The following is a 17,005-nucleotide window of genomic DNA, read 5'->3' on the forward strand; positions in this document are numbered from 1 at the left end:
GGCCCAGATGTGGTTCATCCACTATAAATTTTACTGGATAATCACACTCAATTCCAAGCACCTTTTGAACATTACTTTTATTTTTAATTTAGGTGTTGGATCCACATCTGATCCATCCAATCAACTTTACACAGGGGGAAATGTAATGACAATTTATTACATTAGTTTAAGATACATTAATGCTAGAAAAGAGTTGATTAGAAAGTAACCCCTATTTAGTATAGGCAGCTTTCTACTCAGACTCTCTACTTGGATGTTGAACAGGTATCTCAAAGGCAATAGGAAAGATGCAACCTTTGAACCCATCACTACTCCACACAGACACACCAGATGGGTATTATTCCACTTGCCCCATCTTAGTAAATGATGTCACACAGTGACTCAAATCAAAAAAGTAATGAAACATTCTTGACTCTCCTGTCTCTCACTCTGAATGGTAGTAATTCCACCAATTCTGCCTCCATAATCAGCTTTTTAACCTTTTTTCGGTACCTTCTTGGGCTTCTCCAATGGCTCGTTGAGTAAAGAATCCACCTGCAAAGCAGGAGACACAGGAGACACGGGGGTTCTATCCCTGGCTTGAAAAGATCCTCTGGAGAAGGAAAATGGCACCGCACTCCAGTATTCTTGCCTGAAGAATCCCATGGACAGAGGAGCCTGGTGGGCCAGAGGAGTCACAAAGAGCTGGGCGCGACTCGGTGACTGTGCACGTACTCGGTACCTCCTCACCACTACCCCAGGGACCAAGTATCAGTAGCCTTCGTGCAAATTTTTGAAAGGCATCCCTTTCTCAAGACACAGCCATCTTTTGCAAAATTGCTATTCTGTACCTTTTTTTCTCCAAACAAGAAACATCTTCCCCTGTCTGCTGAAAAGCTACTATAGTAAACATAGAAGTTTATGATGTTCACACGGTGAATGGCACCCATTCCCAGCACACCCAATGGCTGTGCCCTGCAGAACTTGCGGAATCTCGTGTGGCAGCCCTGAGTCAGGCAGTCACACTCTGATGACCAGGCAGGACAGCAAAAGCTGTCTGTCCCCCTTCATCTCTGGCCCTTCTGCTGTAGTCATTTTTTCAGAACATGTTTTAGGGGCTGTTCTGGGGGCTGTTCTGGTCCTTCCTTGTGGTGCATGGGCTCTCCAGTTCTATGCATGGGCTTCTCTGGTTGTGGCACATGGGCCTAGCTGCCGTATGGCATGTGGGATCTTAGTTTCCAGAATAAGCGTTGAACCCCTGCATTGTAAGGTGGATTCTTTACCACTGGGCCACCAGGCAAGTCCCTCACAGAGCATCCAGAATGATCCTTTTAAAGTCAGACTTTAAATCATGTCCCTCCCCTGCTCAGAACCTTGCAATTTAAGGCAGGAGATGCAAGAGACATGGGTTTGATCTCTGGACCAGGAAGACCCCTTGAAGTAGGAATGGCAACCCACTCCAGTATTCTTGCCTGGAGAATCCCATGAACAGACGAGCCTGGCGGGCTATAGTCCACTGGCGTCACAAAGAGATACGGCTGAGCACATGCACACACACACACTCTCAAAATAAACTTTAGACTTCCTTCCACAGACTGCAAACCTTTTCTCCAGTCTTCTCAGCCTGAAAATGTCAGTTGGAACTGGCAGGGCTTATTAACTGGAGTCTGTTCTTATCGGTGGATGCCCTTGTCAGGTCAGTCATTAAATATTTTGAATGTGCTTGCATACCTAAGTTGCTTCAGTAATGTCCAACTCTTTGCAACCCTATGGACTTAGGTGATGCTATTAAAGTGCTGCACTCAGTATGCCAGCAAATTTGGAAAACTCAGCAGTGGCCACAGGACTGGAAAAGGTCAGTTTTCATTCCAATCCCAAAGAAAGGCAATGCCAAAGAATGCTCAAAATACTGCACAGTTGCACTCATCTCACATGCTGGCAAAGTAATGCTCAAAATTCTCCAAGCCAGGCTTCAACAGTATGTGAACTGTGAACTTCCAGATACTCAAGCTGGATTTAGAAAAGGCAGAGGAACCAAAGATCAAATTGCCAACATCTGTTGGATCATTGAAAAAGCAAGAGACTTCCAGAAAAACATCTACTTCTGCTTTATTTCAAAGGCCAAAGCCTTTGACTGTGTGGATCACAACAAACTGTGGAAAATTCTTCAAGAGACGGGAATACCAGACCATTTGATCTGTCTCCTGAGAAATTTGTACGCAGGTCAGGAAGCAACAGTTAGATTTGGACATGGAACAACAGACTGGTTCCAAACCAGGAAAGGGGTACATCAAGGCTACATATTGTCACCCTGCTTCTTTAACTTATATGCACAGTACATCATGAGAAATGCTGGGTTGGATGAAGCACAAGGTAGAATCAAGTTTTCTTGGAGAAATATCAATAACTTCAGGTATTCAGATGATACCACCCTTATGGCAGAAACCAAGAACTAAAGAGCCTCTTGATGCAAGTGAAAGAGGAAAGGAAAAAGCTGGCTTAAAACTCAACATTCAGAAAACTGAGATCATGGCATCCGGTCCCATCACTTCATGGCAAATAGATGGAGAAACAATGGAAACAGTGACAGACTATTTTTTGGGGCTCCAAAATCATTGCAGATTGTGACTGCAGCCATGAAATTAAAAGCTGCTTGCTCCTTGGAAAAAAACTTATGACAAACCTAGACAGCATATTAAAAAGCAGAGTCTACTTTGCCAACAAAGGTCTGTCTAAGTCAAAGCTATGGTTTTTTCCAGCAGTCATGTATGGATTTGAGAGTTGGACTATAAAGAAAGCTGAGTGCCAAAGAATTGATGCTTTTGAACTGTGGTGTTGGAGAAGACTCTTGAGAGTCCCTTGGACTGCAAGGAGATCCAACCAGTCCATCCTAAAGGAAATCAGTCCTGAATATTCGTTGGAAGGACTGATGCTAAAGCTGAAACTGCAATACTTTGGCCACCTGATGCAAAGAACTGACTCATTTGAAAAGACCCTGATACCGGGAAAGATTGAAGGTGGGAGGAGAAGGGGACGACAGAGGGTGAGATGGTTGGATGGCATTAACCGACTCGATGGACATGGATTTGAGTAAGCTCCTGGAGTTGGTGATAGACAGGGAAGCCTGGCATGCTGCAGTCAATGGGGTCGCAAAGAGTTGGACACAACTGATCAACTGAACTGAACTGAACTGGACTGTAGCCCACCAGGCTCCTCTGTCCATGGGATTCTTCAGGCAAGAATATTGGAGTGGGTTGCCACACCCTCCTCTGGGGGAATCTTCCTGGCCCAGAGATGGAACCCGAATCTCATGTCTCCTACATTGGCAGGCAGGTTCTTTACCACTAACGCCAGCTGGGAATATCTACCCTGATTACCTCTTTTCTCTCTGCCGTCTTGGCTCTAGCCATGCTGGTTTTGCTATTCCTGGAACATATCAAGAGTATTTCCATCTGTATTAGTTTCCTGGGGCTGTGTTAACAAATTTCTATGAAGTAGGGGGCTTAAAATAACAGAAATGTGTCCTCTCACAGTTATGCAGAGAAATCAAGATGTAGCAGAGTTGTGCTTTCTTGATTTCTCCCTTCCCCAGTGAAGGGGAAATCCGTTCCCCTCGCTGCTGGTGAATGCTGGCATCCCTTGGAATGTAGTTGCATAACTCCAGTCTCTACTGCTGTTTCTTATAACCTTTTCCCCTTTTCTCTCTGTGAATATTTCCCCTTTTCTTCTCTTTAAGGCTTTGTCATTGGATTTATGGTCCACCTTAACCCAGGGTAATCTCAAGATTCCTTAGTTACTTTCACCTGCAAAGACCCTTATTCCAAGTAAGGTCATGTTGCAAGGTCCTTGGTGGACATATCTTTTGGTGGTTTCATCACTCAGTTGCGTCCAACTCTTTGTGACCCCACAGACTGTACCTGCCAGGCTCCTCTGTCCATGGAATTTCCCAGGCAAGAATACTGGAGTAGGTTGCCATTTCCTTCTCCAGGAGTTCTTCCTGACCCAGAGATTGACCCCAGGTCTCCTGCATTGGCAGACTGAATCTTTACCGACTGAGCCACCTTTTGGAGAGCCACTATTCAAACTGCTCTACTACATCACAGCTTTTGTATCTGCATTTTTTACCTTGAATCTCTTTTCAACATGTAGACATGGTATTGCTCCTTCACTTTACCCATTTCTTCCTAGTCATTTTTCAGAGACTTTCCCTGACTACCCTATCTAAATAGCCTTTCCCTCCTCCACCATTACTATTGATTCTCTAGTTCTGCTTTTCATATTTGTGACCCTTTAATCCCATCTGCCATTTTATGGTGTGTTTTTATCTGTTGATTCATTATTGTCCTGACTAGAATATAAGTTCCATGAAGTCACAGACGTCGTCTTCTTCATCTCAGTACTACTTAGGACAGGAGCCAACAGACTCTGTTCTGCCAGCCACATCTGGCCCGCCATCTGTTGGTTTTTCTTTAAATAGTCTTATTGAAGCACAGTCAAAGTTATATGTTTCCATATTGTCTGTGACCATTTTCATGACCTAACAGCAAAGATAAATAGTCATTACAGAGACTGTATGGCCCACAAAACCTAAAATCTGTATTATCTGGCCCTCTAAAAAAAGCCACATGTACCTGGCATATGTGTCCAGCTTATACTATATATTCATCGATTTATCTTTTAAAGAGTTATTTCCAAGCAGAGAAGTTTAATTTGGACTTAATATTGACAGTCCGAAGAAGAAGATATCTGGGTTCTTTTGTTTCTAACTTAGAATCATTCCTAAAAGTTAATTTGGGTGGTTAAAAGAGGAAGGGGAATTTTATCAAGATTACAGAATGTACTTCTTAGACCACAGGTTACTTTGAAGGGCGTGCCATCTTGTTTAATTTTCATAATTACCCAATTAGGTCAGCATTATGCTCTCTATTTCATAGGCAGATAAAATGAAGTCACCCAGACAGAGAGGCAAAGCCAGGATTGTAACTGGGCTCTAACATTCAGTCCAGATTACTTCTCTTTGGTTCTGTTCCAGGGCAAATGTCATCATTCCCAAAAGACAACAGATTCATATGCTTCTCTGGAGCCATTTCATACTTCCAACAGTCTCTGTGGATGTTCACCCATCATGAAGCATATCTTAGGCAGCCCAAATCATAAGTGTTATCTTATGTTTTAGTGTAAAATTTAAAGGTTATCAACTACCTCAGAACATAAATAATACTATGTATTTCTGATACCCAACCACAACTTCTGGAAGAGTTACAAGACACAAATTGAGATAAGTTATCAATACTTATTAATATAATTGGATTCTGCTAAAGAAGAAGAGGGCAGCAGAGGATGAGATAGTTAGATGGCATCACCAACTCAATGGACATGAATTTGAGCAAACTCCAGGAGTCAGTGAAGAGCAGGAAAGCCTGGCATGCTGCAGTCCATGGGGCACAAAGAGTTGGACATAACTTAGAGACTAAAGAACAGCAACAACCCAATACAAAATAAAAATAAGTGCCATATAAACACTGAAGTGATTTAAAATATTTTCATGAACTCTCAAATGGTCATCCACAGGGTGGAAGATAAGGTAATAGGTACATGGGTACATGAAATGGTTAACAATTGGAGTCTTTGTATCATTAACTACATTTTCAGGTTCTTCAGCCATTTGCTTTAATAAAGAAATGTTCATAGACATATATACACTACCATGTGCAAAATAGATAGATGGTGAGAAGTTGCTATATAACACAGAGAGCCCAGCCCGGCACTCTGTGATGAGTGGTGGAATGGAGGGAGGGGAGGGATGGGGGGAGGGGAGGGATGCTCAAGAGGGAGGTGATATAGGTATAATTATGGCTGATTTATGTTGTTGTACAGCAGAAACTAACACAGCATTGTAAAGCAGTTTTCCTCCAATTAAAAATAAATTTTAAAAAAGTCAATAAAAAGGCAGTAAACATCAGAATGGATATGAAAAAGAACAATTAGTGAATAATAATACTAACTTGAAAAATTATCCCTGAACCTGGAACAGAAAGGTAAATCAGGGAAAACTATGACAGAAAAGATAAAAATTAGGGAGGAGAAGGTGAGAAATTCAATGTCTATATAATAGGAGTTTCAGGAGTAAAACAAAGGATACAGTGAAGAAACTAGTATCAAGCAAAGTCTTGAGTATTGAATTAGAAAAGATTGAAGGTATGTGACAGGATTAGTGAGTGAAGAAGAGACACAACTATATCCTAGGAAATTACAAGCTTCTGAAGTAAATAGAGTACCTCTAAACCAATAATAGGTATGTGTTAGTCACTCGGTCATGTCCAACTCTTGGCAACCCTGTGAACTATAGCCTACCAGGCTCCTCTGTCCATGGGATTCTCCAGGAAAGAATACTGGAGTGGGTTGCCACTCCCTTCTCCAAAGGATCTTCCCAACCCAGGGATCGAACCCAGGTCTCCAAATAATGAACCCATAATAGGTTTGGTTTATTGGAAGGAAGGTTAATCAAACAATAAGCAGAGTTTGACCCTGATACGTTTAGTCAATAGTTGTTGTTACTTAGCTGCTAAGTCTTGTCTGACTCTTTTGAGACCCCATGGACTGTAGCCTGACAGGCTCTGCTGTCCCTGGGATTTCTCAGTCAAAAATACTGGAGTGGGTTGCCATTTTCTCCTCCAGGGAATCTTCATGACTAGGGATAGAACTCACATCTCCTGCACTGGCAGGTGGATTCTTTACCACTGAGCCATCAGGGAAGCCCTTGGACCATTAGGCTAGTGTCTAAATGATTTGCAGGATTACTTAAGGGGTTAGAAAGTATTCATAATCATGATTAAGAGTTTGAATAGAAGGGTAGAAATTTCGCTAGTCATATCACTTTATTTTTTAATTGGAATGTAATTGCCTTACAATGCTGTGTTAGTTTCTGCTATGTAATGAAGTGAATTAGCTATATGCATATATATATATATTTATATTTATATTTATATATACCCTCCCTCTTGGACCTTCCTCCCACCACCCTCACCATCCCATCCCCCTGGGTCATCACAGTTCCTTGGACTGGGCTTCCTGTGCTATGCAAGCTTCTCCCTAGCTATCTATTTTACACACAGTCATTTATATGTATTAATCCCAACCTCCCAATTTGTCCTCCTCTTCCCCTGCCCCCCTGTGTCCACAGTTCTGCTCTCTATGTCTGCATTTATATTCCAACTTGGAAATAGGTCCATCTGTACCATTTTTCTAGATTCTACATATATGCATCAATATGCAATATTTGTTTTTCTCCTTCTGACTTACTTCATTCTATATGACAGATTCTAGTTCCATCCTCATCTCTACAAATGACCCTATTTTGTTCCTTTTAGTGGTTGAGTAATATTCTACTGTATATATGTACCACATCTTCTTTATTGGCTGTATAGAAAGGACTCAGCCCTTTCTTGTTTTTTATGTATACATAGTTGTCAAGCGCTCAGTGCTAGATGCTGGTGACACATGTCCAATAAGACACTCTCCCTGCACTCAGGGAGTACAGAGTCAGGTGGGAGATTAAACAATTTCAATAGGTGTGACTTATAAGAGATCAAGGAAGACTTCTCAGTGGTAGAGACTTGATCTGAAGGTCCGGGAGGACGGGACACTATAAACATAAGTTCCTGCATGTGCCAAAGTACAGAGGGACATGAGCTTTAATTTAATTCTCATAGTCATGGCATTTTTTTTTTCACTTCTTCACCCATTTGCTTTCAAATGTGCAACATTGAAACACCAGACCAGGCAACTCCTTTTTAGGAAAATTAACATCTTCTTGCATTGTTTCAATGATCTTCTTCAAACAAAGGGGTGCACAAATTAAGCTAAATGGTCAAAAAGGATAAAGAAAAGGGACAAGTGTCTTAATGACAAAGCTCCTTGCACCTTTGAGAGTCAGCTACCTCTGGAGAGTTTTAACATGAGATATTTTGCCTGGGCTGTTCATTCAATAAGCCCCAAGGCGGAAGCTCTTCTTACTGTATGGCTTATGCAATGCTGAATTGGCTGCCAGCATTCAAATCATAAATAATAATAATGACACACAAAAGGCAGGAAATGCAAAAGCGAAGGCTTTCATTATGATGTTAACTCATCCAAATTGTACACATATATTGTCTTTCGATATCTGGATAAACTTTCTGGCATTGTTTTATTATATGAAAAATGTGCAATATTGTCAAGTTACCATTCTAATGAGAACCTTAGAGCTTCACAATTTGGACCTTTTCTAAACATTATGGCTTAAAGCCTTCACATTGTATTAGCAGGAAGTTTCATATTAAGGAGTAGAAGCCGACAGTCTTTTGTATTTGTAAATAATTCTCCCCTGGGCAAGAAGGAGCACATGTACTGTGGAAGCTGTTTTCCAGTAGAGGTCATAGATTTCCTTGATTACCTGGTTACTTTCTCTCTGCGTTTTCAACTTAGGACCAGCAGCTCACCTTCAAGTTCAGAGGATGCTCTAGGGGAGGAGTCATACTTCCGGAGACAGAAAAGTTGATGGTCCATTTCTGGAAGCACACATGTGGGATAGAACCCCCATCCTCTCTGTGATAACTGGCATCAGCTCTATTTTATTGTGTTAGAAAACTATTCTGTATGTTATCATATTTGCTTAAAGTGACTTTAATTCAAATTAATAAATCACTTATTTACCACTTCTGTTACTCCTATGTTCAAAGGACCAGTATAAAATACACGTGTGTGTGTTAGTCACTTAGTCGTGTCTGACTCTTTGTGACCCCATGGACTATAGCCTGCCAACCTCCTCTGTCCGTGGGATTCTCCAGGCAAGAATATTGGAGTGGGTTACCATTTCCTTCTCGAATACATAAATTGAAACGTATTCCCTCCCTGCTGCTGCTGCTAAGTCACTTCAGTGGTGTCCGACTCTATGTGATCCCATAGACGGCAGCCCACCAGGCTCCCCCGTCCCTGGGATTCTCCAGGCAAGAACACTAGAGTGGGTTGCCATTTCCTTCTCCAATTCCCTCCCTACACCCAATTAAAGTATAATCTATAGGGCTAGTGATCAATTAGACAAACATTTAGTAAGATAGTATACAGTTAAAGAAGTGCAAAGTACTTTGAGGGTTTACAGGAAGAAATTACAGAAAAGGATCCAAAATAAATTCCCAGAAAGGAAACCACTAAAGATAAGATGTTAAAGATGAATTTTGTTGTTGTTGTTCAGTCACTTAGTGGTGACTCTTTGCAATCCCATGGGCTGCAACATCCCAGGCTTCCCTTTCCTTCACTATCTCCTGGCATTTGCTCAAACTCATATCCATTGAGTCAGTGATGCCATCCAACCATTTCATCCTCTGTCGCCCCCTTCCCCTCATGCCATCAGTCTTTGCCAGCATCACAATCTTTTCCAATGAGCTGCTCTTTGCATCAGATGGCCAAAGTATTGGAGCTTCAGCTTCAGCATCAGTCCTTCCTATGAATATATAAAGATGAATAAGACTTTTTAAGCAAATTTTTTTTAGTTAAATGTAGTCATTTGAGTAAATTCAGCCCGTTAAACAGAATGGAGTTTCAAATGCCTCTATTTGCAAGATTGTTTATATAAAGCTCTTATCACAGTTCATATTATAGAGAACTTGTTAACCAGCAACAACTGGAAATTTTATCTTTAAATTATTTAAAAGAAAAAGAAATGAAGCATTTACTCATGAACTTCACTTTTAAACTACATTTATAAAATATTCTAAGAATTCTGTCTAACTTTCGTTGAGCAATTATATAATTACTACAGTGGTAAAACTAAATGAGGGGAAGTTCAAAATTACTTTAGAAGAAAAACATTCTCTGTGTCAGCAGGAGAGATTTATTAAGTAGTTTTAATGAAAATATCAGACTCTCTAAAAATCAAATAAGATCAAAAAAGTTTATTAATAAGATTCACATTTATTATTATTCACATTATTTATCTAATGTATATCTGTAAGACATTCTACTAAGAAAGGGAATCCTGTCAAGTTTCCTTTTGAACTATTGTGTAATCATTATATAATAGCAATAAAACCAAAAGAGAAAAAAATTCAAAGTTATATTAAGAGAAATAAAGTCTTGTTTTTTGGATGATTTTAATGGACTTATTAACGGCAATAAAAATCCTGTAATTATACTACTTATTGATGGAATTACATAGCTGTAGTGAACCTACAAGAGTCACATTTCAATAATCTACAGTGATGCAACTTTATTCTAAGAATTAAAATCTTATCAAGCTTCCATTTGAGCCATAATCATTGAATGGCACTACAAGCAATAGCAAAAACATTAAATTATTTTAGTCTCCAAGGGAAAAAGTATCTTGCCAAGGTTCTGGACTTTCTGAAAGAACCTTATTATCGTGGGATCCACTCAAGGCGGCTCACTTCTGCTCTCAGGTTGTATGAAGGGAAGACCAAACCCAGGGCTTGGTGCAGTGACTTTTCTTAATGTCAATAGAGGATATTTCAAGCCAGGGAAGTCCCTTTCTGGAGAGAAAATTCCTAGACAATCCCTAGGGAAATTTGCCCTCACTTCTAAGAACAGAGGAAGAAAAGGGGATTCCTTTCTGAGCAACTACCTCCTGGGAATTCTGGGGAACATCTGACCACTGATGGGGCCGCAAAATGGAGAAACAGTGCTCCTGTCCATGGCTCCCATTGAGGTTGAAAGTGAAAGTGAAGTTGCTCAGTCGTGTCTGACTCTTTGCTACCCCGTGGACTGTAGCCATGGGATTCTCCAGGCAAGAATACTGGAGTGGGTTACCATTTCCTTCTCCAGGGGATCTTCCCAACCCAGGGATCGAACCCGGGTCTCCCGCATTGGAGGCAGATGCTTTAACCTCTGAGCCACCAGGGAAGCCCATTGAGGTTGAAAGGTTGACTCAAAAGAAGGTACCAAGTGCCAGCACAAGGAGCTGAAGGAGAAGTTCTGGTCTCATTGAGGACTTGCTGCATCAGGATAGAAGCCACCTCATGGAGGGCTTCTCCCCTTGGAGTGCTGGTTCCGTTGGGGCATCTGGTCCACCCAGAATGCTGGACCTAAATTCCCATGCCTGGATATCATTGTTAGATGCCCATTGTTTCTTGGTGATCTGGTCATTCAGAGGATTCCTTGAAGATCTTTGCAAGCTTCTGCCAAATGCCCCATTTCCAACATCAAGGACAGAAGTATACTCTTCAAAATGTTTAAATTGTCTCAGTTCAGTTCAGTTCAGTTCAGTCACTCAGTCATGTCTGACTCTTTGCAACCCCATGGACTGCAGCACCCTAGGCTTCCCTGTCCATCACCAACTCCTGGAGCTTGCTCAAACTCATGTCCATCAAGCAGTGATGCCATCCAACCATTTCATCCTCTGTTGTCCCCTTCTTCTCCTGCCTTCCATCTTTCCCAGCATCAGGGACTTTTCCAATAAGTCAGTTCTTCGCATCAGGTAACCAAAGTATTAGAGTTTCAGCTTCAGCATCAATCCTTCCAATGAATATTCAGGACTGATTTCTTTTAGGATTGACTGGTTTGAACTCCTTGCAGTCCAAGGGACTCTCAAGAATCTTCTCCAACACCACAGTTCAAAAGCATCAATTCTTCGGTGCTCAGCTTTCTTTGTAGTCCAACTCTCACATCTATACATGACTACTAGAAAAACCATAGCTTTGACTAGACGGACCTTTGTCAGCAAAGTAATGTCTTTGCTTTTTAATATGCTGTCTGCTGCTGCTGCTGCTGCTGCTGCTAAGTCACTTCAGTTGTGTCCGACTCTGTGTGACCCCATAGACGGCAGCCCACCAGGCTCCCCCATCCCTGGGATTCTCCAGGCAAGAACACTGGAGTGGGTTGCCATTTCCTTCTCCAATGCATGAAAGTGAAAAGTGAAAGTGAAGTCACTCAGTCGTGTCCAACTGTTAGAGACCCCATGGACTTCAGCCCACCAGGCTCCTCTGTCCATGGGATTTTCCAGGAAAGAGTACTGGAGTGGGTTGCCGTTGTCTTCTCCAATATGCTGTCTAGCTTGGTCATAACTTTTCTTCCAAGGAGCAAGCGTCTTCTAATTTCATGGCTGCAGTCACCATCTACAGTGATTTTGGAGCCCAAGAAAATAGTCTGTCACTGTTTGTACTGTTTCCCCATCTATTTGCTGTGAAGTCATGGGACTGGATACTGTGATCTTCGTTTTTTGAATGTTGAGTTTTAAGCCAGCTTTTTCACTCTCATCTTTCACTTTCATCAAAAGGGTGATACCATAAGGGTGGCATCATCTGTGTATCTGAGGTTATTGATATTTCTCCCAACAATCTTGATTCTTACACATCAAATTGTCTAATGTATGCCTTTTTCTTCTTAAGCTAATTGAACTTTTATCTCAACCAATAGGGCTCTCAAACTATCACCATAACTTTTCTTTCATGAGAAATAAACTGAATTTGATAAGAGTTACTGATTCATGAGAACTTTGCTAAAAGAATTTTGGCTTGTATTTTATAGATGTCCAGCTCTTCCCATGCACAGATCATCTTGTATCAACTTTGGAAAGATTCATCTCTACTTTTAGGAGTTAAATTAATTTTAAATTCAATATTTGGTGAAAATGTATTCCATTTTTTAAAAATGCAGGTCAGAAAAGATCTAATGTTTCTACTGGACTTTCTACATTTCCTTTTATGTGTTTTTTCTAACTGCAAGAAAACTTTCTCTACATGGAGACTTCTGATATGATCTTTAAGTTCATTGATTATTTTATTTTCTTCAGTTAATTGGAGGCACATTTACTTTCTTTTTTCTTTTATCAACATGTATTTGACTCAGCCATATCAATTGGTTTCCTCAAAACTACTTTTCTTAAAATCAAATAATTGTTTCTTTCCATTTTTTAGACTTATCTATTTATTATTTTGACTACACCAGGTCTTCATTGCTTCAAGTGGGCTTTCTCTAGATGTGGAGAGTGAGGGCCACCCTTCGTTGTGGCACGCAGGCTTCTCATTGTGGTGACTTCTCTTGTTGTGGAGCGCAGGCTCTAGGTAGGGCATGTGGGGCTTCAGTAGTTGTAGCACTTGGGCTCAGTAGTTGTGCTTCATGGGCTTAGTAGCTCAATGGCATGTGGGATCTTCCTGGACCAGGGATCGAACCCTGCATTGGCAGGCAAATTCTTAATTACTAGACCACCAGAGAACACCCTTCAAAACTACTTTTGATCCCTGTTCTACAAAGTCTGCATTTCTGGGTGTTTTCATTATATCCAATTCCAAGTTTCCACTATTTGGGTTGCTTCATCAAGAGCACTCCAGTCTCTCCTCTTTAACCAAAGGTCATCTGGAGGTTTCATTTGACTTTTCTGGCCATTTTAATTTGTCCTGTGGGCACTTTAGAGTTTTCTACTATTTTGTTCTGTTGAACAAGTTTGTTCATGTATCTCTTAGTCTCTTATGAAAGCAGCTTATGCTTCTTTAAGCAGTAGAATGTTCATCCAAAGCCTCTGTTAGTGACTATGAAGTTCTTCATTTTTCTAATGTTTCGAAGGCTGTTTTAGTGGCAGCTACTTGAAATTGGATGTGTGTTGATGCACCCTCTAAAGATTGGATCATTCTAGTCATCTCAGGCATCACTTTGGCTTTTCTAAATATTTAAATTCCTCCTCTTGAAGACCTTTTCTAAAAGGCTCTATTGTAAATCCAAATAAAGAGCTGGACTTTTTTTAGCTCTTCCCTTTATAGTCCATGGGGTCAAAAAGAGTTGGACATGACTGAGCGACTAACACTCACTTTTTTTTTTTCCCCACTGAGGCTCATTTGCTCAAGAATCTGATGTCTGAGACTTTCCTGGTGGTCCAGTGTCTAAGACTCTGTGCTCCCAATGCAAGGGGCCAGGGTTCAATCCCTAATCAAGGATCTAGATACTTCATGCCAAAACTAAAAGATCCTGAGTGCCACAACTGAGATCCAGTGCAGCTTGATGGGCTGCCGTCTATGGGGTCGCACAGAGTCAGACACGACTGATGTGACTTAGCAGCAGCAGCCAAATAAATAAATTTTAAAATTTTAATTATTTATTTTTGGCTCTGCCAGGCCTTCATTGCTGCACAGGTTTTTTCTCTAGTTTTGGAGAGAAGGAGCTACTCTCTAGTTGTGGTGCATGGACGTCTCATCATGGTGGCTTTTCTCGTTGTGGAGCACGTGCTCTAGGAACATGGGCTTCGGTAGTTGCAGTACCCAGGCTCAGTAGTCGAGGCTTCCAGGCTATAGGGCACAGGCTCAGTAGTGTGACACACAGGTTTAGGTGCTCTGAGGCATATGGGATCTTCCCAGACCAGGGACTGAACTCCTGTCTCCTGCATTGGCAGGTGGATTCTTTACTCCTGAACCACCAGGGAAACCCAATAAATAAATATTTTTTTAAGAAGAATTTGATGTCCTTCTTCCTGAAGGGCAGAGACTCCAGTAACCAGTTCTTTGTTTTGCATGGAGTAGACCTACCATGACTGTCTAATACCGTCCTTCCATGGCAATGGGTGGGACTTGGGGCCTGGTCTGAGGGCTCAGGCGGCACTGCTTCTGCCCAGCTCTGCATCTCCAGGGCCAGCTCAGAGCATTGAGACCATCTGTGGATCCTCCAAGGACCCCAAGGCTACTGCTGACTTGCCTCAATCTCCAGGGCCCTCGTGGCTATAGCAGACTGCAGTTAACACTGAAAAGCATTCCTACAAGAACCAAACCAGGGCAGAGCAACCAGCACAGACCTCAGCAAAGGAGGCAAAGAAGATAGGCAGCTCGTAGCATCCTCACTTCACAGAATGTGGAGATGATCATTTCGCAGGGTACTGGGGAATATGAACGGAGGCTGCCAGAGGAGGTGGATGGCCCAGGGCTCCAGATCCCTCCAGACCCTACCTGATTACCCAAGAACTAAGGGTATCAGGGGCTTCCAGGTGGTGCTAGTGGTAAAGAACCTGCCTGCCAATTCTGGAGACATGAGACCCAGGTTTGATCCCTGAGTCAGGAAGATTCCTCTGGATGATGGCGTGGCAATGCCTGGAGAATCCCATGGACAGATGAGCCGGGTGGGCCACAATTCATAGGGTCACAAGGAGTTGGACACGACTGAAGTGACTTAGCATGCACGCATGCATGCAAGGGGATCAATAACACACTTGGACCCTTTCTGTGTCATTTTGATCAGCTTTGCTGTGGAAGATTTGGAGGCCACTGACCCTGGCCAGTGCTTATGATTTTCCTGAAAGACATTTTATTCTGTGTCTCTGAAGTCCTCAGCCTGCCCACGGGAAGTAACAGAAAACTGCTTGCGGTCCCTCCTTGGTCTGTGTCGGGCCTGCTTTGCACAGCACTGGGAAGGGTGCAGGAGAGCTCCTGGAGGGTTCTTCTTTCCTCTTGGATTGCATCTTTAAAAACTAAGGAAAGGGACATCCTTGGTGGTCCAGTGGTTAAGAATCCACCTTGCAATGCAGGGGATGCAAGTTCGGTCCTGGATCAGGGAACAAAGATCCCACATGTCAAGGGGCAACCACACGTGTTGTACACCACAACGAAAGATCCCGCTTGATGCAGTGAAGACCCCGTGTGCCGCAACTAAGACCCAGTGCAGCCAAGTAAATAAATACTTTTAAGAAACTAAGGAAAAAAATAAGTGGGGTTTTTTTAAGTCCACACAGTTTAAGAATGTAAGCCCAACTGTGAGTAAGGAAGTTATGATTTTCAGTGTTTTTCTGCCTAAGGTGAAATGTTTGGTGTGGTATTATTCTTCAGGGCACTGATATTCAGAGATTGTCTTTGATGATCCTAAAGCTCTCACTGCAGCGGCAGGAGTTCTGGGCCACCTGAGCGCCTTCCCGTGTGAAGGCTGAGCCCCAGCACGGGATAATGACCCTCTTCTGCCATCCAGGTGGGCTGCTGACTGCTTCTGATGGGTTAGCTCATAACAACATTACAAGATGGGTACTTCCGTTTTCAGCTCCTTCAGATGCAGGTAGATTCACAAAGGCTTTAGAGGTCTTTATAACCTGCCTGAGGCTCAAAACTAGAAGGTACTTGATTCCGATCTAAGTTTTAATGATATGAGACCTGCATGGCATGATGAAAGCAAGGAAACATTCCAAGTAACACTGAGTAGGAGGTTTGGTTTTACATGGGATAGATATTGGATATAGAGAATAATGGGAAGGTAATTTGGGGTCATCCTTTGTGGAAGGTCTTGGGTAGCTGAGTGGAAAAAAAAAACTACAATACTTAATTTTTCAGGCCAAGGTTTTGCAAACAGCTCCACTGAGCCATAATGCTTGCAAATATGTGTGTGTGATGTTGGCTTGGGGGATGAAGGGTGGGTATAAGAATGAGTCAGCAAGCAAATGCATTTAGAAGGTCTGAGGTGTGCAAGGTCCAAAATTGAAATCTGAGAGGCAGTGTTAGAACTTAAGCGAGGCAGGATTTTTAGAGACTACTCAAATGAAAATCTAAGTGAGGCATATAAAAATTCAGTTCTTTCTATTGTTTTCAAGTGGTATTCGATACCCTTTTCATTGACTTAAACTTATACATTACTTTTACTCCACATGCCCAGTTGTTATATATTCCAAAGCCACTGGACCACTTGAGTATATAAGTGCCACTGTTATATGAAATGTGTGTATTCAGGTCTGTAAACCTAACTCTGTGACTTGGAGTGCTTCCTGCAGGTGATTCTGACTGTTGAGTACTTACATGGACCATGGTGATATCCAAAAGAAAAATGCTTTTATATTTATAGATTATTTCATTGAACTATATAAAATGGGTATCAATAAATGTATTTACTCCAAAAAAAAAAAAAAAAAAAGAATGAGTCAGCTGGTTTCTCAGCTTTTTCCACCACACCCTATTAAAGAAGAGCACTTTTGCTTTTATCTTTATTGTGTTTTAGTATGGCACTAACACTTTTGACTTCCCTGGTGGCTCAGATGGTAAAGCGTCTGCCTACAATGCGGAAGACCTGGGTTCAATCC

At 41.8% G+C, this 17,005-nt stretch overlaps 1 protein-coding gene and 1 non-coding gene across 3 annotated transcripts in view; one reads left to right on the top strand and one right to left on the bottom strand.

Annotated features, from left to right (window-relative positions):
- Positions 1-17,005, top strand: part of KCNB2 (potassium voltage-gated channel subfamily B member 2) — a 441,301-nt gene that overhangs the window by 124,309 nt on the left and 299,987 nt on the right. The window lies entirely within an intron of this gene.
- TRNAW-CCA (transfer RNA tryptophan (anticodon CCA)) lies at positions 10,804-10,875 on the bottom strand. Its single transcript has one exon. It is a non-coding gene; the product is annotated as a tRNA-Trp (tRNA).

The sequence above is a fragment of the Odocoileus virginianus genome, chromosome 15 (genome assembly GCF_023699985.2).
Source record: "Odocoileus virginianus isolate 20LAN1187 ecotype Illinois chromosome 15, Ovbor_1.2, whole genome shotgun sequence".
NCBI lineage: Eukaryota > Metazoa > Chordata > Mammalia > Artiodactyla > Cervidae > Odocoileus > Odocoileus virginianus.